This window comes from Triturus cristatus, chromosome 6 (genome assembly GCF_964204655.1).
Source record: "Triturus cristatus chromosome 6, aTriCri1.1, whole genome shotgun sequence".
Classification (NCBI taxonomy): domain Eukaryota; kingdom Metazoa; phylum Chordata; class Amphibia; order Caudata; family Salamandridae; genus Triturus; species Triturus cristatus.
Window position 1 is genome coordinate 937429435 of NC_140589.1, and position 22247 is coordinate 937451681.

The window sequence follows — 22247 nt, forward strand, 5'->3', positions numbered from 1 at the left end:
GTGGTGTGGCTGAAAGAGATGTGTTTGCTGGAGGAGAAGATGGGGTCGAGCGTGTGTCCGGCGTAGTGGGTGGGGGTGTTGACTAGTTGTTTCAGTCCCAGGTTGGCGAGGTTGTCCAATAAGGCGGTGGTGTTGTTGTCGGTGCGGTTCTCCAGGTGGAAGTTGAGGTCCCCTAGGAGGATGTAGTCGGTGGACGGGAGTGCGTGCAGGCTGATGAAGTCTGCGATGTCTTCGCTGAACTTTGTGCGTGGTCCTGGTGGTCTGTATATGAGGGTGCCTCTGAGGGTGGTATTGGGGTCGCTGTGGATTGAGAAGTGGAGGTGCTCGGCGTCGGGGAGTGAGTCGTCGGTGTAGGTAGCGATGCGGATGGAGCTCTTGTGGGCGATGGCGATTATATAGAAAAATGAGCTGTGAATGATGTATATTACTTTATCACGAACACATGTTGTAATTTAAACAGTTTAATGCGACAAATAAACGCACTATTGTGAGGTATTCTTAGTGAGTCTTAGTTGATATTATTGGGACTTATAAGTTTCCAGCATGATAGTGGCAACGATAGAGAATAATGAGTCAATTGAAAGCGATATTTTACTTTAGTTGGATTTATTTCACATTTGTGAACTGTTATATTGATAATGATATACTAATCATCTGGATTGACACATCATGTGAAAATAGACATGCCTGCATATACTTTGATACTATTCAAAAATGGCGCCCGTTGTGGATATTATGTGCTAGTCACCTTGTCGCTTTTCATGTCTATAATTTGAGGAAGTTGAACGATGCGTACCGCCTACGCGTACCTGTATCCGGGTGGCAAGAGCGTTACGAGGTAAGCGTTAGCTGTGGATACGCGATCCAAAGTCTTACGCTGTAGCTTAACAAGTGAGATACTTGTGACGGCTTATTGTGAAGAGTTTCCTGTTCTTAATCGTAGGTCCCCGTACTTCAGGGAACTTGGCAGGAACTTATTTTGTTCAATTGGAAAGATATTCTAACACTGGAGGAGTTTATCGTGGGGTAAGAGCTGTTTCTGAAAAAGTCTTTTACTAACTACGGCAAATTAGCATTAGTCTTAGTAGTTCTGTATTGTAATCTTTCTAGGTCGGTGAAGATTTGTAGACCTGGTATTTTCATTAAATAATACGCACAACGTGGAAACTTGTGGTGCTGGCCCTTATACTGATAATACATAAAGGTAGGAAATGATTCACAATGAAACTAGTTGCATTATACGTAAACATTTAGGGCCCGATTCACAGAACTAACTTAAGACAAAATCCTAAACTTACTACCATTTTGGTATTCACAGAAGGCACTTAATCATTTTGGTATTCACAGAAGGCACTTACTCATTTCGGTATTCACAGAAGTTAGGAGTCCTAACTTTAGGACTCCTAAATGCCTTCTGTGAATACCGAAAGTCTTAAAATTAGGATTTTTCTCAGTTTAGTAGTAGTATAGTTAGGACTCCTAACTTTAGGACTCCTAAATGCCTTCTGTGAATACCGAAAGTCTTAAAATTAGGATTTTTCTCAATTAAGTAGTCCTAAGTTTAGGACTCCTAACTTTAGGACTCCTAAATGTCTTCTGTGAATACCGAAAGCCTTAAAATTAGGATTTTTCTCAGTTTAGGAGTCCTAAGGTTAGGACTCCTAACTTTACAACTACTAAACTGAGAAAAATCCTAATTTTAAGGCTTTCGGTATTCACAGAAGGCATTTAGGAGTCCTAAAGTTAGGAGTCCTAAATTTAGGACTACTAAATTGAGAAAAATCCTAATTTTAAGACTTTCGGTATTCACAGAAGGCATTTAGGAGTCCTAAAGTTAGGAGTCCTAACTATACTACTACTAAACTGAGAAAAATCCTAATTTTAAGACTTTCGGTATTCACAGAAGGCATTTAGGAGTCCTAAAGTTAGGAGTCCTAAATTTAGGACTACTAAATTGAGAAAAATCCTAATTTTAAGACTTTCGGTATTCACAGAAGGCATTTAGGAGTCTTAAAGTTAGGACTCCTAACTTCTGTGAATACCGAAATGAGTAAGTGCCTTCTGTGAATACCAAAATGAGTAAGTGCCTTCTGTGAATACCAAAATGGTAGTAAGTTTAGGATTTTGTCTTAAGTTAGTTCTGTGAATCGGGCCCATGAACACTGAGTTGGTAATTTATTCGGTCAGGGTTTTACATTAGTTTATATTTACCTTGTAGCGTCTAGCATCGGCATTTGTATTATTGGGCAAACTGTGAATTTTAGGAGAATTTGAACTGAAAACATACCAGATTAGGAGGTGAGATACAGGAGGACTTGAGTTGTTTGATTAAACATTATTCAAACTGATTAGCCTATGCCTCATGTGCTTTGCAGTAACTAATATTTTATCACAATTTAAATTGTTTTAGGTATTCGAACCAAAGAAATAAGGTACAGATACACCATTTCAGGGTGATATTTACTGAGCATGCGTCTCACTAGTGGTGATAAACGATAATATTAGGTGTAAAGCAACCTAACACCTCATGAAGACAATTTACTGTTTATTGGCTTTCATTTACCACTGTTTTTGGAGTAGGATACTGTGGTTTAACCCTTTCGATGCGCATGACGGAGCGGTTCCGTAATGCTCATCGGTCGCGCTGTGCGGATGACGGAACCGCTCCATCACGGCCCCGCCCGCGCAACGAACCTTCAGCACGGCGCGGTAATCCGCGCCGCGCTGAAGAGGTTAAGGATATGTTAATGATTTGCGCAATTGCTGAGCACAATGCACAGAGATTACTTGATTTATTATGCACTAAAGATTTCCTCTGCACAAGGTTGGAATTTGGGCTTATTCATATCATTTAAATATTTGTACTTCGATATCGTTATTTATGTTACTTCCAGCCCTGGGGAAGTCGTTTGGGTTAATCCCTATAGCGACGAAACGCGTTGGGAGTGGAAGATTTTACTGAAAATTAAGAGAGTGGAAGACTTTACTGAAAATTAAAGAAGAACAGAAGCCCAAAAGAATTTTGTCCTTTCTTGCTTTACTGTTATACTGTGTCTTTAACATATGGCGTGTGCATCAGCATGAGGAAATAATATATGTTCCTAGAGGGCCATGTATGCAATTATATGTCAAGTGTGATACCTAGATTTCACTCACATATAGCTCAGAAGAAAAGCATGTATTTAGTAAAACAGGTAGGCCCCGATTCACAGAACTAACTTAAGACAAAATCCTAAACTTACTACCATTTTGGTATTCACAGAATGCACTTACTACTTCTGGTATTCACAGAATGCACTTACTACTTTTGGTATTCACAGAATGGACTTACGACTACTAACTTTACGTCCGCACTCGGTCCGGAATTTCCGCTCCCGGAGCGGGAATTCTGCTCCCGGGCTGGAATCTCCACCTACGGCCCGGAATCTCCGATTCCGGGCCAGAATACACGAACTGTGGCTGTTGATCATTTTAGCCAAGGGTAAACACCTGTCCGAGTGCCTACCATCCCCCACCATGCATCAGCTGAATCTCTGCAGCCAATCCCAGCCCTGCAGCATGTATAAATGGAGAGCAGACACACACAAACCCTTTCAATATGTCACTGAATGTGTTTGTTGCACTGCCCCTTGCCATGTGGCAAAAATACTTGAGGAGGAGGAGGAGGAGAGCAGAGAGAATCTTCAGACAGAGGATCAACCTATTTGGAATGTCCAGCCAAGATGTAAGGGCCAGGTACCGTTTCCCTCCAGAAGTCATCTTGGATATGGTATGTGAGTGGGAGCAGGGACTTGAATTTGTGACCTGCTGCTCACATGCAATTCCAGCATATCTCAAGATCCTTTCTGCTCTCCATTTCTTTGCCACTGGGTTTTTGCAAAGGGTCTCCAGGGACCATGTGGGCATTTCACAGGCGAGCCAGTCGCGGTGCCTGCATCAGGTACTGAGATGCATCACTGCTAGAGCCCACAACCACATACAAATGCCACATACACTGCCCATGAGACAAAGGGCAGCAAGAAATATATATCTCCTTGCACAATTCCCACGTGTGCTGGGTGCAATTGATTGTACCCATGTGGCCCTTCAGCAACCCCGCCGCATTGAACACATCTTCTGCAATAGACACCAATGGTATTCCATCAATGTGCAAGCTGTCTGTGATGCCAGTGGGAGGTTCATTAATGTGCATTCAGTGTTCCCAGGAAGTACCCATAACAGCTTCATATTCCGCATGTCACCTCTTGCCCGGCGGATGGCTGTGGGAGAATTTGGCAACATGTGGCCACTGGGTAAGTACCAAGCACTAAAAATGAGGGATATGTGTTATTGAAATGTCTGAATGCCCCCCAACATTAACCATTGTACAATAAGAATCATAAAGCTACATACAAGGCCCAACAGACACTGCATGTACTAAAGTATAGGTCACGTCCTGTGCAAATCAAAGAGGGAAATGTAACCAATTGCCCTTTCTTCATTCCTCAGGCGACGCTGGGTCTGCACTCTCCCCACATCTCCTCACCCGTTACAGGTGTGCAAACACTGTACCTCAGCGTAGGTACAATAGGGCACACCTACGGACTCATGCCATCATAGAGCGCACTTTTGGTCTGTTGAAGTCGCGATTCAGATGTCTCGACCGTACAGGGGATGTGCTGCTGTACTCCCCAGATGTTGTGTGCAAGATCATATTAGCCTGTTGTGTTTTGCACAACATTGCTTTAACGCATGGCTTACACATACCTCTGGAACCTCGGCTAGCTCTGAATCTGGGAAACCAGGCCATTGCACATAACCGAGGTCAGGGCATGCAAGTCCGTGATCAGCTCGTTGCCACGTTTTTCACATGAGCAACCTGTAGTGTCATGGACAAAATGTGGTTTGCTGTCTGTTGTCAATGATGAAACTTGGATATACACGACTGTGTCAATAAATTCCATCTTCAGACAACTTTGCAAGACATACTAACTGCATGTAAATCACAGCTGCTGACAGTAGTCATAGGTGGAGCGTGCCTCAGGTCAGGTGCCCATATCAGCGATCAGTGTAGTGGATGTCCCTAAAAACAACTATTCACACAGATGACAAACGATACATGTCCTGAGAGACCTATCTTGACCTTATGAGGATGGGTCAATTAATCACAAAAGGCCATAACCATTGCATACTCAGGCCTGTGCCCTCAACAGATTTGACTCCACTACAAATGATGGGCCCAGAACGTGAGTGATGATGTCATGGGTGAATCAGGCACCATGTGTCTGTGATATATCCACACTGCTCCACCCCAATGTTACGTAACACATCACACAACTCTGGTAACGAGCACTCAATATGGACTACATGTACCATAATGCAAAGTAGGAGAAAATGAAACTGAGGTTTGATGTTGTGTCAGCACCCCCCGTCCGTGCAGAAATGTCATTAAATGGTCTGTTCCCCCTTTTGTTACATGTTCATGATTCTCACCTGCACTGTCATTTCAGTTTTTTCCACAACAGAACAGCAGGATGGCAGTGGATTTGATTACTGATTGTGGATGGATCAGGATGAATACAAAATGACTGCCAACTATTTCCTGTGATGTATTTCCTGCCTCCCACTTCCTGTAAAACATTTCCTGTATGAAATAATGTGTTCTTGGTCATTTTCGGAGTTTAGGGCCGGAAAACGTCATTTCCGATTCCGGAGCGTAATGCGCGTGTGCGGACCCGCCGCTCCGGAACCGGAAACGATGTTTTCGGGCTGTAATCTCCGAAAATGACCCGGAACACATTATTTCATACAGGCAATGTTATACAGGAAGTGGGAGACAGGAAATACATCACAGGAAGTTGTTGTCAGCCATTTTGTGTTCATTCTGAGTCATCCTCTATCACAGATCAGATCCTCTGACATCCTGCTGCTCTCATCTTACTTATTTGCCCCAAAAGGGCTGAGGGTTACGAAGAGAAAGCACCCCCTTTCACTGAAAGGGAATTAGACATCTTAGCTGAGGGGGTGCTGTCCAAATATCCTCAGCTATATGGGCAACCAGAACACAAGCTGAGCAATGCAGCCTGGGCCAGGCTATGGGCCAACATTGGGGAGCGCTGCAGTGCAGTGGGAGTCCACACCAGGAGTGCTAGGGCATGCTGCAAGCACTGGGAGGACCTACAATGCTGGTCCCAGCACAAGGCTGAGGAGCTGGTGGGCCTGTCTTCCCAGCACCATGTGCATCGTCCTCGCCTCTCCCCACTGTACAGGAGGGTCCTGCGAGCAGCTTGGCCGACCCTTCATGCTCAGCTGGAGGAGCATCCACAGCAGAGATCTGGTAAGTGCATCATATGCAATATGTGCCTGGGAGTATGATATGAGTGAAACAGTGCTGTACCATTGTGTGTCCCATGCCTCCATTCACCGATTCCGTGTCCATGCAGCAGTCACCAAGATTAAAAAGGCACACTGTGGCATATGGACTGTACAGCACAGAGTGCATTTTGGGAGTTGTAGTTTCTTCATTACAACTGGGTAAATGAGCCGCACTTGTGCATTCATATTGAAATCTGCTCTGCCAGCACCACTACCATTGAACCAAGGAAATCATAACTGATGTGTGCATTGGATGAGCAATGGTACAGACACTGTCCAGTGTGCGCATGGCAGGCCAAAGGGTATTGGATGCTGTGACTTGCATTGCATTTGTAGAGTTTGGGTTCCAATTGAGACCGATCATCATGTGCCATGGAGTCAAGACAGACTTTGAGATCCTTGCATCACTCTTAAGTGTTTCGAAATTTGCAAGGTGTGTCCACTGACAGATGTCTCACCCTCAGTGGCCTGTATGACATTTCACATGTACAGGTAGCTATCACAACAACCCACCACTGTTTACCGGTGTACTGCACTACTTTATCAGTCACCAAAGCCAATATGTGGCACTGGATTGTCAGATTATGTCTGGGGACAGCAAAAGGCTAGACTCACAATGTAGCTAAAGAAATAGCCCAGACCCTTTGTGGATGTGTGACCCACATTCGGCATTTCTATTGTCTCATAAAATGCTACAAAGCAGATGACACTTGTCCAGAAGTTAAATAGCTGCGACTCCATATCAATGGCCAAATTCAATTAAATCTGGACTCTTCATGTTCTCCTTTGGTGGACTGGTTTTGGAACCTGCATATGTAGCAGTGACAGGACACACAGATCACAAGAATGCCAAGGTTGAAGGTTGGCCAATACAGTTGTGTAAGCCACAAACATTCACGTGAGATGTCCATGTCAGACTCAATTCAGTAAATGACAGTGAACAGACACGTAATGTAAGTTCATAAACACTGACAACTGTAGAGTGTGATCAGAGGAAAACAAAGTCTGACCTTGGCTCATCTATGTATGTGTATCGTCCTGCATGAAACAACCACCACATCAGGATTTTGCTTATATTTTAGCAGGCACAGCTGGCCAAATGGAAGAACAGCAGGACCAGGTCCGGAGCGGGAGGCCATCAGTGCGCCGGCGGCTACACCCTCTTTCCACCAGCGAGGAAGAACAGGATGAGGAGGGACCCTCAACATCAGGAGGCAAGGGGATTGCGCCCACCCGGACTGACAAGAAACACAACTCTGGTGCTACGTCCCGTGTGGAGGCTGTGGACATTGAAGGTGGGGGGAAGAACCCGACACCTCTGCCCATGATGTGCTGGAGAGCTACTCTCCCCCAGACTCTTCACCTGTGGGTCCTGAAGAGGTGTCCCCAGGGCAGACCAATACCCAATCTGGGCCTGCCATCACCCCCTCCCTACATCTAGAGTCCCCCATTCCATTGGGGGCTCCAGCTGCATCCCCTGCAACCAGTCCCCCTCCTTGTAGCTGCCAGCTCGACCACAACATCGGCTCCGGACCTGAGGCACCACATCCCTCCTGTCCCCCGCAGGCCCCTCCCGGTGTTGTTCCTCCTGTGGCTGTGCCAGGGGACTTGAGGTGGATGTGTGAGGGTCAGCCAGACATGTCCGCTCGCATCATGCTTCAAGTGTGTCTGGAGATACACATGATGTGAGAGGACATTGTTCGATCTCTGGCCACCCTCACCACCAGCGTCAATTCCATGGCCACAGTCTGTTGTCTCCCAAATCCCTTCCCATACCACCGTCAATGTCTCCCCCTGTCCGTTGCCCCACACTGTTTCTCCCCGTACTCCTTGTGTGTCACGAACCCATGTGGTGACTGTTCCTGCATCAGCCAGCCGTGTGCCTGCATTGGACAATGAGGATCTGGACATTGTGGTAGTAGAGGATGACCAGAAGGACACTTGACTTTTTGACTGAGACGTCTTCGTGAACAATTATTTCATTTTCCCCTTGTAAATAGACTGGTTTCCCTGACGCTCCCTGACGTGTTATATTTTTGTTGCCCCACCCCAATCCAAGTTCCCTTCTCCATCTGCATTAAGATCATCATTTGTTTTCCTTTCTCCCTTCCAAACGGACAGTTGTTCTTCTATTCATACATAAATATCTTTGAGGAATTCTACTTACTTTAACTTGTTTGACTTCATTTTGAATGTCTGGTTCAGAATATGGACACATATTTGGTGAGTAATCTGCTATGCACATAATGGCTTGTTGCAATGATGGGTTACACTTGTAACTGTGTCACACACACACATACCTCCTCACATCTCTAGGCCACCTACATCGTTATTCAGGACATAATACACAACAGAATCTTACTTTTGTAGATCTTTATTTTTTCTATACACATATTCACGTGGTCAATTTGTCTTGAGGTTCTTGTCACTGGCGATCGTGCTTGCGACATCGCAATTTTGGAGGTGATGATCGCTGTGAGGGGTCAGGTCCGGCTTGTCGCCTACGTGAAGGTGGGTGTTGTCCATGTGCCTGTACAGGGTGATCTACATGTGCAGGGGCAGATGGTGTATGCACATTTGGTGTTTGTGCCTGGACAAGGGCTGGTTGTGCACATGGTGGGAGTGCCTGTACAGGGGTTTGTGGTGGTTGTGCAGGTGGTGGCACTGCCTGTACAGGGGTTGGTGGTGGTTGTGCAGGTGGTGGCAGTGCCTGTACAGGGGTTGGTGGTGGTTGTGCAGGTGGTGGCAGTGCCTGTACAGGGGTCGGTGGTGGTTGTGCAGGTGGCGGGAGCGCCTGTACAGGGGCTGGTGGTGGTTGTGCAGGTGGTGGGAGTGCCTATGCAGGGGTTGGTGGTGGTTGTGCAGGTGATGGGAGTGCCTGTTCAGGGCGCCGGTTTGGATGTGTACCTTTGCTGTGGTGCTGTGCAGTTGGTGGTACAGGTGTGTGGATGTGCTGACCTGCAGGTAGATATGATGGCTCCCCTCCCTGCGTTGACCGTGAATGGAGACTTTGGATCACTTTCAGCCTGCCCTCCATCATCTTCATGGCCAAGGCATGGTGTGTTGCACTCTCTTCCCTTTGGATGGATATCATGTCTCTCATATTCCTGGACATGTCCTGCCAAGTTCTATCCATCCTATCCAAAACTTGGCTCAGCCTGTCCACCACCTGAGGGAATTGGACCATGTCCTACAGGGACTCAGACATGTCTGACAGGGTAGCCCCTATGGCACAAATGTCCTGCCTCACATCTGTCTGCTGTTGGAAGAATTCCAGCTCCCACTGGCCACCATAGCCATGGGCAGGCCCTCTCTGCAGGTGTCTGCCATGGATGGGACGAGCAGGTCCAACAGCAGGGGAGGGGGTGGAAGGTGGAAGCCTGTGGGCAGGAGAATGGTGCCTAGGGGATACCTGCACCACAACCTGCACCACAACAGGGCTGGTACTTCCCCCAGATGGTGGAGAGGATGGCAGGAATACACTCTATAGGGAAGAGCGGGTAAGGGAACCACCATGTCGGTCCTGGACGTGAGGGCTGTGAGGGAGTGATGTCTGTGTTGGGATGCGTGAGAGCTGTGGCTGGTTTACTCTATGCTGGGGACAGGCAATTGTTTGTTTGGGAGGAGGCTGACGAATGTTGCTTGGCGGAGGATGTGATGCCGTGGCTGATTTTGGCAATCTGGCAAGATAGCTCTCATTGGCATCAGAATCGTCATCCCCAGAGTAGATGGACATGTAGTCATCATCATCCACCAAGTCGACGTCCTTAGGAACTTCCTCCTCCTCTTGAGTAGAACTTGCTGCCGACATAACTGCCTGGAGGATCAGTGGATTCTCCCCTCTGATTCCCCGTCGGCCCACACTGGTCGTAGGTCTGTCATCCTCATCCTCAGCATCCCCTGGAACACAGAGGTTGCAACCGTATTAGTGACTGCCCTGGTATTACATGTGGTGCAACACAAGGGTTGTATTAACTATACTTTGCATCAACAGATGAGGATCATGTGACCTGGTTAGGATACCACCACAAATGACAGCTAAAACCATAGCACTGAGGTGTTACACGGAGATGTACATAATACAAACAAACTCACCAGCTCCAGGCACAACTTTCTGTCCCTTCGCGTTCCCCCCTGGAATCAACTGCTGAACCTGTCTCCTCATAGATGTTGTAGACATAGCTGTCCCCGATCCAGCAGCTGTAGAGGAAAGTGACAACATTCTCAATGATTTGCATCACTAATTGACAGACAGGCACATGTGACACTCCTGATTTGTATTTCACTTTATAAACAACAACTGCTGATTCCATGCAGAAGGGGATCTTGATCTCTGTCATGGCTTAGTAATCTAAGCTAGTGACACACCTCATGCCAGAATTACCTGAAGAACAGGTGCGCGAGTGTTTCACTGCTGCAGCCAGGATGTCATGCAGTCCCCGAGATGGTGTCCGTTGCAGTGGTGTCAGCAGCTGTGATGAGACATACATGTCCTTATTTTAGTACAACAGATGGTAGCTATGAGCCAACATGTCATTCTCAATAACCATTTGCGGATAATCCAGGACAATGTGCAGCACGTTTTCCTCATGGACTTTACATGTGGGCACCTGCTCACATGCAGCATTTGCCAGCTGTTACCTCCACGCAGCACTGACATCAATAAGATGACACATCAACAGACAAACTTGTATGAGAAGGTTACTGAAATTTCAAAAAAGGGGATAAATGATCCGGACTTCTCCGCATTACACTGATTTCACCTTTACCATTAAGACTAACATTTTTCATGAGTGTAATGTTGTCTGTTGACAAGTCAGAAAGGAGTTCATGTGTGAGATGTGAAGTAGTCAGGGACATGATGTTTCTCATTTGTGTTTCCCTACCCATAAAATCCCAAAGCTCATTTTTGAATGAGAGAACACAGATTTCTTATGTCCATCCTTTGAGTGTCCTCTCTTTGCATACTCTATTTCCAACATCATGGTACTACTGAGCTGACAACGGATGGTGTCTTATACAGCAGACATCCAAACCTCATATGTCAAACATTCACCTATACATGTGAATATGGTCGAAGAGGAGGCAAGCAGAATGCAACATTTGGTTATGATCACACATTGTGGATAAGCTGAGAAGCTTTGATGCTTTCCGCCTGCACTGGATTAGCGTGTTGCTCTTCAGCCAAGTTATTTTGCAGGTGTAACTGCATTAGGATTCACCTTAGCAGCCCCTACACCCATCTCAAAGGTACACAACTGGCTTCAGTGTGGGCCTCAGCCATAGCAATTTCATTATGATTTAACCATATATATTTTGCTAGGGATTTTTCCTATCATTGAATTGCAAGCCTGTTGTGTTTTGGTCACTTCATATGACACATTGTACTATTGTATGTCCATTCTGCACTCACTTGGCATACATTTTGTGTCATCCTTTCATTAGCCACCAGGGTCTGATCTGGCATGTATTCAAATGCCATATGTGAGCATATTGTGTTACAGGACAACAGTGTTGTACAACACATACAACATACGGTGGAGGTAAAAGGTACATTTAATGGGCATTCAGCCTGAATTATTCTTGGGTTTACTTACCTTGGCCTAGCACCGGAACAGTGTGTGGTCCCTGAACAGATGTCACAGCCAACCTTGTAGCAGAAGTCAGTGTGTGTCTTTGATTCTGGAGGACCTCATTGTACCTACAATGATAAGTGTGTTTTGCAACTTTACATTTCTGCAGCCACATGTGATGCACTCAATTTCTGGCACAAAGGATGAGCACAAGCAGTTGTGGGCACCACCGTTGCAGAAGTGTGTTATACTTAATATCATGAGTGATCCCACATATAACTTAGAATGGGCCCACTACCTAGATGCAACCTATATCACAATGACATGACTACGAATCCTGAGGTAAGGTCCACTATCGTGCTTTGTTGATGGCCAACAAAAAGGCCAGCCAATGTAAGAAGTACATGACCAGCTGTGCGGACTGGGCAATTTAATGTATATTGGAAACATTCGAAGTAGAACAGTGGATGCATTGTCAATAATACTGACACTGGTATCTCATGTCTTGTTCATCATTACCATATTTTCACAAATTGGATTTCTTGATTAGGTCTACAGACACTATTACAATATAGTGGGGACACCCTTTTGACTAGTTGTGGCACTCGATTACAGGATTGGATTCCCAGGTCTGGGACTGTTGGTGAAATACATGTTATGTTCCACAATTACAAAGGTATGATGAGCCAAGACATGTTATATTTTGTCTTTCGCTGTTCACAAATGTAATTTGCTAAAGGCAATATCCATTGACAACTACAATAGTAATGAAGCTATTTTTTCATCTCTGGTTGACTTTCATATGTGGGCACTGTATGTCCCTCTGTCGTCTCCGGACAATGTATGCATTTTGACCATCTCCTGGCCAGTATGACTTACCAGTTAGTGAGGGTGGTATTCCTTTCTCTGTACAATGTTGATTCCTCCCAGTAGATGCAGGGACCTCTGCTACTGCAGTTGTCTGTGCTCTGGCTGAACGTGTCAATGGGTGAGAAGAGAGAAAAGTAACCAAATGGGAAATGTGCTTGTGGAACTTTTCAGGAATTTCCCCATATCTTCTGCATGCTAACAGTGTTGTGAAGTACTGCCGCAGACGGGGCAGGTAGGAGCAGTGGTGCGTTGGGGATGTAATGGCGTGGCTGGGTGGGAAATGAACAACAGAATATGTGTATGACAAATTTTGATCTGATGATTCTCTCACCTTCTGCTTTGTGATTTAGGCTGCCACAGGGTGATTTACTTCTTGGATAATTTGTGGCAGGTTTACAAGCCCCTTGAAAAACATTTACAGCGCCGCTGCGCCACTTCTGTGACACAGTGGTGGTGTAAATCAGGCAACACATTTCGACTTATTCACAAAGTGACGCATCTGTGGGGATGTGTCACGTTATGAAGCCCTGCGCAGCATTAAACCTGCGTCAGCTTTGATGTAGGCAGGGTGGGCGTTCCTTTGGGATCTGCCTCGTAAAAGTGATGCAGTGAAATCTACAAGATTTCATGGAGTCACTTTTCAGAGGCCGCTGCTACGCAACCTTACGCCTGCTTGAAGCAGACGTAAGGAGTGACGCAGCACGTTATGTATGGGCGGTCCATGGACATTGTTGGAGTTGCGTCGCACTTGCGACACAACTCCAGCAAAGCACCCCCCTAATGCCATCAGATGCAACACACATCTGTCTATCCCTGCGCCACAGTGCACCGCATTGTAAATGCGACGCATCCGTGGTGGCGCAAGGGTTGAATTGCGTGTCGCATTGGTACTAGCGCATCCCTGCTAATATTTGTCAATTGCTACTTAGCAGGGTTGTGTATATACGGCAGCAGTACTGTTCCCATGTTTTCAAAAGTGGGGGAGGGATTTGCCATTTCTAATGCAAAGGATTCTGGGACTTGTGGTGCTACATACAGAGGGTAACACATGAGTCTCTGACTGACTATATTTTATATACACTTTGGACAACGTCCTTACTCACAATGACTGTGCAACACAGACAAACTTTTCATGCACTTTTTCTTTTCATCCCATTTACCTGGTACCACGTAGCGGACGTCACTAACAGGCAGCCCATGGACCAAGTGGGGGTGTATTGTGGTAAGGATATCCTCCTCCAGTGGGGTGAGATGGATGTGGTGTCCAGAGTTTGCATCAGGGAGGATCCTGTTTAATGCGATCCTGGAGTATGTCTTCTTCACCCTCTGCCTTTCATCCTGCCACTTCTACTTGATGTCCTGGACTGTGCGCCTCTCCTCCCCCACTGCTGTGACAGCAGTGGCTAATTGCTGCCATAGGGCTGCCTTCTGTGTGCCACTGGTGCAGCAGGGTGGGAGTCCATATATGCGTTTGTGGTACCTCACTATATACTCCACAAGCATGGTGGTCTCCTCTGCAGGGAAGTTCTTCTTCATCCTAATTAGTTCCATTTTTCCCTGGCGATGTCAGCGTTGTGAACATGAACTCTCTGTGGTCAAACCTGTTCCTTCAATGTGTGCTGCTTTTATATGTTTTGTTGTGCTGGTCAATTAGTGTTAATTGGCTTCAGCTGAAGCGTGGTGGGGGATGGTAGGCACTTGGACAGGTGTTTACCCTTGGCTAAAATGATCAACGGCCAAAGTTCTTGTATTCCGGCCCGGAATCGGAGATTCCGGACCGTAGGCGGAGATTCCGGCCCGGGAGTGGAATTCCCGCTCCGGGTGCAGAATTCCCACTCCAGGAGCGGAAATTCTGGCCCGAGTGCGGACGTAAAGTTAGTAGTCGTAAGTCCATTCTGTGAATACCAAAAGCAGTAAGTTCATTTTGTGAATGCCAAAAGTAGTAAGTGCATTATGTGAATACCAAAATGGTAGTAAGCTTAGGATTTTGTCTTAAGTTAGTTCTGTGAATCGGGGACCGCAGTTTGATACTGACAGAAGGAGATAACCAATGATTCAGAGATATAGTGATAACTGCACTGTATCTAACATCAATGAAGGTACTGTCGGAGTCAGTCAGGCGGCATTCAGGCACTCATGGAATCACCCAGCCACTACTCAGGCAGTCATCAAATAAGCGATTCACTATCTATGGAGTTATCCAATTATCCAGAAACTACACATGAACTCTTGCAATCAGGTATGTAGAAATTATGTAGTCATTGAAGTATGCAGGCGCTACGTATACATTCATCTAATCACCTAGGTTCTATTTATTGACTTATGCAATTAACAAGGCTGTAACTATGCAGCCATCTGAACACCCACTTACAACCCATGCAGTCATTGAAATACTGAGGCACACGTGTGTACTGATGAAACACTCAGGCTCTAATCATGCATGTTAGACTTGGGGGTCTCTAGTTGGCACAGGTATGCACTTGTGACAAATAGGGACCTCCTCCTCTAGTCAGGGTAAGGGGGTACACTCCTAAAATAACCCCTGCTCACCCCCTTGGTAGCTTGGCACGAGCAGACAGGCTTATCTCAGAGGCAGTGTGTAAAGCATTTGTGAACACATACAGTAACCAAGTGATAACACTACAGATGGACACCACACAGGTTTTATATCAAAAATAAGTATTCTTTATATAGATTTACTACAAGACCAATAAACGACAAAAACACACAATACTGTTACTTTAGATGGTAGAAGTTTGCTTAGTTCTCTTAAGTTCTTAAATGCGACACTTTAAGTCAATGTACCTTTTAGATACGACACGCAGGGCAACGAAAGTGTTGCAACGATGTTGATGCAATGAAGTTTTTGGTGCAAAAGAAATAAAGACGTGAAGATCTTCCAGATGCGTTACGCTTCTCCGAAAAGACTCGACTCGATGCTTCAGCTGCAGCGACACGCTTTACGCGATGCGACGACAGCCGCCTTGACAGCAACACTCTTCTCCGACGTTTGCGAGACGCTTCCGCTCAATGCGATGTTGCAGCGGCGACACCCCTTTACGCTATGCGACGACAGCAGCTCCGACGGCGGCATGCTTTTCTGTGGATGTGAGGCGCTTTTCTTGATGCAGTGCAATGCGACAACTACGATGGCTGCGATGGCGACACGCTTCTTCCTCGATGCGAGACTCTTCTCTTGATGCGGTGCAATGCGTCAGCTAAAATGGCTGCGATGGCAACACGCTTCTTCGGCGTTACGAGACACTTCCTGGATGATGCGAAATGCTTTCGCTCGATGCGATGCTGCAGCGGCAACACACTTTACGAGATGCGACGACAACAGCTACGACGGCGGCACGCTTCTCCTTCTTGAGTCGCGCTTCCAGCTCCTTGCGACATGCAGTTCCTCAGAAGGCCCAACAACAGCAGCAGGCACTTCCAAAGAACTCTGGGGAGCTGGGGGGGTGAAGTCTGTTGTTCCTGAGACTTCAGCAGGAGGCAAGCTCTTTTCCAAGCCCTTGGAGATCCTTCACAAGTTGAGCAAAAGTAAACACAAAGTTCCTTTCTCCTCTCTTTGGCAGTAAGGCAACCACTGCAGGCCAATCCCCCAGGTTCAGGGATAGCTTCCTCCTCAGCTTCTTCTGGTTCCTCCCTCAGCAGAGGGTCTTCTTGTTTTCCCAAAGTGATCTGATTTCTTGGGATCAGGGTCCCAATATTTATACCCAGAAATCCTTTGTTCCTCTGAAGGCAGAGGGGCCTTTGCCCAGTCCAAACCAGTTCCTGAGCACTCTGTTTACCAGACTTCTCCTTTCCTTTCACAGTGCAGGGCAGAAACATTAGACGCCCCACAGGAGGTGGAGCCAGCATTGTAGAATGCAAGTACAGCCCTGGAGCACTTTGTTGACAGGATTCCTTCTCTTCATTCACTGTGCAGGGCAGAGACATCAGCCGCTCCCCAGGGGGTGGAGCCAGCATTGTGGAAGGCAGGCACAGCCCTATTCAGGTCCCAGGTGCAACTCCTCCCACCCATCTAGATGCAGATCTCTCTATTCACCACTGGGGCACCTCACCCTGTCTCCTGGAATTCCCCAGCCCTGTCACTCAAACTCCAGATAAAGGAATACACACAGCCTAGCAGAGGCAGGTTTGAATGGTTAGACAAGAAAATGCCTGTGTTCTAAAAGTGTCATTTTCACACACAGAATGTTAAAACCAACTTCACTAAAAGATGTATTTTATCATCCTGAGTTCAGGCATACTAAATTCGAATTTCTACGATGTTCCCTGAGTCAGTTAGGATTATAAAATGTAATAACCAAACTGCCCATTCTGGCCTATGGAGAACAGGTAGCCTTGCAATAGTGAAAAACGAAAATGGCTGTAATTCACTATTAGAACATGCCACACACACCAGGGAATGTTCTACCTTATCCTTACAATGCACCCTGCCCTTGGGCCTACCATAGGGGTGTCTGATATGAAGCAAAGGGAAGGTTTAGGGACTGGCAAGTGGGTGCACTTGCCCAGTCAGCATGACAGTACCAGACTGCACGCAGGCTCTGCAATGGCAGACCTTAGACACATGTTTACAGGCTTCTTCTGTGGGTGGCACAACCAGTGCTGCAGGCCCACCAGCAGCATTTGGATTTACAAGCCCTGGGCACTCCTGGTGCACTGTAATGGGTCTGACAGGTAAACCAAACCAACTAATCATGGAATCACTAATTCGTACAATAATTTACAATAGGGATAGCATATGCACTTTAGCACTGATCAGTAGTGGTAAAGTGCCCAGAGTCATAAAACAGCCAACAACAGGTCAGAGAAAATATAGGAGGAAGGCAAAAAGTTCAGGGATGACCCTGCAAAAAGGGCCAAGTCCAACAATGCACTCATGCAATTATGTAGAGAGTACCATTGTAGAAAAACTATCACCCATCCAGTACCTATGAAGTCATTTAATTACTGAGTCAATAGTCTTGCACTAATATAATCACCCCAGTGGTATACTTACTTTCATCCAAATCTCTCAAGCTTTAACAATGGCATCATGCAGTCACTCAGACACTAGTCATGCACTCATCTAGTTAGGTAGGCACTACTGATTCACTTATGCAATTCTACAGGCACTACCCATGTAGTTATGTAAGCATCCAGGCACTACCTGTTCAGTCAACCAAAAATAAATAGGCAGTATCCAATCGCTGAAACACCCTTTATCTACTCATCCAATAGGCTAGATGCTATGCATGGGCTTAAACAATCATGTATGCACTATCCATGTACTGCATAAATCACCTATATACTATGTATGCACTCTTGCAATCATTCAGGTACTAGAATTGCACTCCTTTAATCGTCCTACCAGTATCCATGCATGTATTGAATTATTGAAGCATTAGTCACGCATTTGTCGAATCATTCAGGCTCTACTCATGCACTCATCCAAACACCCAGACACTATTGGTACACTCATGCAAAAACGCAGGCAGTAAGTATGCAGATATGGAATGACCCATGGAGTTAAGACATAGTCAGGGAATCATCTAGGTACTACTTGTATCCTCAGGGACTCACCTAGGCACTACCTATGCACTCATTCAAACATCCAGGGAGTATTGATGTATTCTACCACAAACCCATGTATTTACAAGTTTTACTGAGGAATATGTAGTGTTTAGACAATATGGATGATAGGTTTACTACAATGGTACTCTCTACATAATTACATGAGTGCATGAGTAGAGCCTGAGTGTTTCATTAGTGCACAGGTGTACCTTAGTATTTCAATGGCTGCATGGGTTGTAAGTGTGTGTTTAGATGGCTGCATAGGTTCTGCACAAATGTTATAATGATTGCATAGCTACAGCCTTGTAAATGTGGTGTTAAATTTTAAAAAGTGTAGAAGGAGGAGAGATGCAGTGAAACAGAAAGAACTAGTTGAGAGAGTACTTGATAAGGCCTTTGCTTTAAAGAGAAAGCTTTTCATTTTGATTCCAAATAGAATGAAGACTCTTGACAAAACAGTGTTGTGCATGAGGAGACAAAACCAGAAGAAAAGATTAGTGAATAGAAGTAACTGTTATACAGTTTTTAGTGGAGAACGGATACATACTTCTTGTACAGAGCCTTTCTTTAATGAGGAAAGCTATCTCCAGGATAACAAATTAGTTCATGCTATTGATTGAAGAGGAGGATGGCATGACATGAAGAAAGGTAGTCCTATAGCAAAAGAGGTAATGGTACTTAGAAATGTAAAATAAGTTATTGCAGAAGAGGTACAAGAAAGGCTTAGTCAGGGTACTGTAGACAAATGGAATTGTAGTAGTGTGTCTAGTATTAGACAGCAATCCAATGATATGTTAAGAAAATTCCTACGTATCTTTCCAAGGCGAAGTTTAAAACACAAAAAAGTTATACCACTCATCAATGCGGACTTTAGGTAGGAGGCTGTAATATGTAAAAATTCCTGCTTTCTGTTTAGGAGAAATGAATAGAGCACTTTTGCATGGTAGCGTTGCATATGTAGAAAAGGTTTGTGGTGATGTGTGCAGTTTCATTTCTTCGGTCCAGAGCAGGATTCTAGAGAAAATGAAGAGTTGTTAAGAGGATGAGTTGCAGAACAAGACACATATATTACAGTTGATAGTTTTAAAGAAGTGATTCCAAAATGTAGGACAGTGTTGTGTAAAAAAACAGAGTATGTTTGTATATGTTGTAGATGCACTTACTAGAAAATTTTAACACAGACTGTTCACTTATATTTAAAAAGTGAAAAAGTAAATCATGTGAACTGGCACACGTTTCCTGTGTATTTATTTGTAGAGAGACTTGTCTATACGGTAACTTATATGTAAGTAGTGATACAATAAATTAAGAAGTACAAAAAAAAATCAACATTTATTATTCTTTGCAGCATTGCGAAGGGCCGTTATGGACTGCTCTCCAGCAGTCACTGCAACTCCACAATCTATTCAGTATGATGCCATTGGGGAAAACTGTGGAGCCAAATTTTCAAGTTGAGATTGGACTTTTGAATGGACTCTCTCCTTTGGTATTGTGCTGCTATTGAAGTTGCGTTGCCTTCTTGCGGCTCACCATGAACTCTTCTTATGAAATGTGCAAAAAATATAAAACGGGGAAAGATTTACCATATATGATTTTTGGCAGCATTGCAAATAGCTGTAACACACTGCTCAACAGCTGTTATAACAACAGTGCAGTCCATGCAATACGTGGCCATTCTTGAAAACTCTGGAGCCATATATGTTGTAGTAGTCTGTACCTCTAAAGGGACTTTCTGGCCGTGAATTTTTGCTGCTGCCACTGATGTAGATGGCCCTCCAGCTTCCTTCTGCTTAATCGGCAGTTGAAGACGTTTTCTATGATAAGTTTTAAGATGCTAGGACATGAAAGTGTCCCACATGAGTCCAAAACAATTCTCCAGCCAAAATCTACCACCTGTTCACAATGAACTTCTGCAAATGAAGATTCAAGAAGGAGAAGTGGGTGTATACTTCCTTTTCATTTTACTGATCAGTATGTTATCCAATGATATTCCTTACTTTCCCGTTATGTGATGTTTTCAGATTGTGTACTGCACCAGTTTGGCTATAGTTTTTAATTCCCCTTGAGTTTTGGTAACAATGGGTAGTTTGATGGATGTTTGGTAGTTATGTTGTATTTGTGAGTTCAGATGTAGAGTTCTTTTTTTTAATTGTTGTTTTTGTCAAATGTGTTGTTAAAATAAAGTTAGAAAACTATGTTACCAAACAGCTAGACGCATACTTTGTGTAAAATATGTCTATATATCTGTTTTTCACTTTGGTATTTATGACTACTGATGTCATTGCAACCTCTGGTGTTGCTGTGAAGAAGGAAAATGCATTTTTGATTTAGTTATTTCGACAAATGATTACAAAGGGAAAAGTTAAATAGTATCTTACTAAATATCTACACTGAAACCTTATCTAAAATATAGCTATATATATGTTTTACACTTTGTTAGAAACACCCGATATTCGCAGTCTGTCTTTCACAATGGCACCCATAGAATCATACTGGCACTACCTGTGCAATCATTAAGAACGTCTTTTCTGCATCACTCTCTAAATGTGTCTCCTGGCATAGTACTAGTTCTAAGATGAAGTCCCCTTGTCTATTGAGGGTATTTGGGGGCCAAGTATCCCTCTTGTTACCTCCAGCAAGTTCCACACAGTCAGTTTGCTAAGAGGTGTTCTGAGGCCACACCACCTTGCTGCACAACTCTGCAAACATGTCTCCTGGCACACTAGTGGTTTGGGAATAAAGTTGTCTTGGATGCGAAAGGACCTTGGGGACCAAGAAGCCCGCCTGGTACTTTCTATAGGTCCTACTCAGCTGGAGTTTTGAGAGCTGATCAGAGACCCCGTCCCCTTTCCACACCATTCTGCAAAGACAACTGCTACTTAAAATACCGTGGAAATTCACTGAAAAAAATCAAAGGTTACATTTAAGTTATAGTTAGGAATTAGCATTTTAAAAAAACCTTAGAAATTCGCTGAAAAAACCAAAGGTTACAGGGCTGTTATAATTAGTCTGATATTTCACTCATACAAAAACAGAGAAATTCAGCAGTTATAGTTAGCTGAGCTGACTATAACTTGTGCCCCCACAATGCACTGCTAATGACCTCACATATTACATCACTCATGACATGGTCAGTGACATCGCAAATAGCTGCTGAGGGTCCATGTGGCAAACAACCCCTCATGTTACATTCAGTAAGTCCCACAGAGCAGGATAGCTAAGAAGTCTTCGGAGGCCATGACCCCTTTCTCCACCACTCTCCAAACTTGTCTCCTGGTGAACTACTAGTTGGGGAATGATGTCCTCTTGGATGCTGAGGGACCTTGCAGGTACTTTCTGTAACCAGAACTTAGCGCCAGGACACCCAAGGGTAATCGCGCGCTCTATAAGTGCAAATAACATAACATAAGTCCTACACAGCGGTATTCCTGAGAGACGGTCAGAGGCCCTGCCCTCTTTGTCCACCACTCTGCAAATGCCATTACTATTTAACAAACCTAGAAATTAATTGAAAAAATAAAATGTTACAGGGATGTTATAGTTAGGAATTAGGATTTTAAAAACCTTTGAAAATCACTGAAAAAAAACAAAGGTTATAGGGACGTTATAGTTAGGCTCAGGTTTCACTTGTACAAAACCAGTGAAATTCAGCAGTCATAATTAGCTGAGCTAACTATAACTCACTGACAATGTCATGAGTAATGGAATATGTGAGATCATAAGCAGCGCATTGCGAGGGTGTGAGTTATAGTTAGCTCAGATAACTATAGCTGCTGAATTTCACTGGTTTTGTACAAGTGAAACCTTAGCCCATCCCTAAAACCTTTGGTTTCTCCAGGGAATTTCTAAGTTTTTTTTAATTCCATTTCCTAACTATAACGT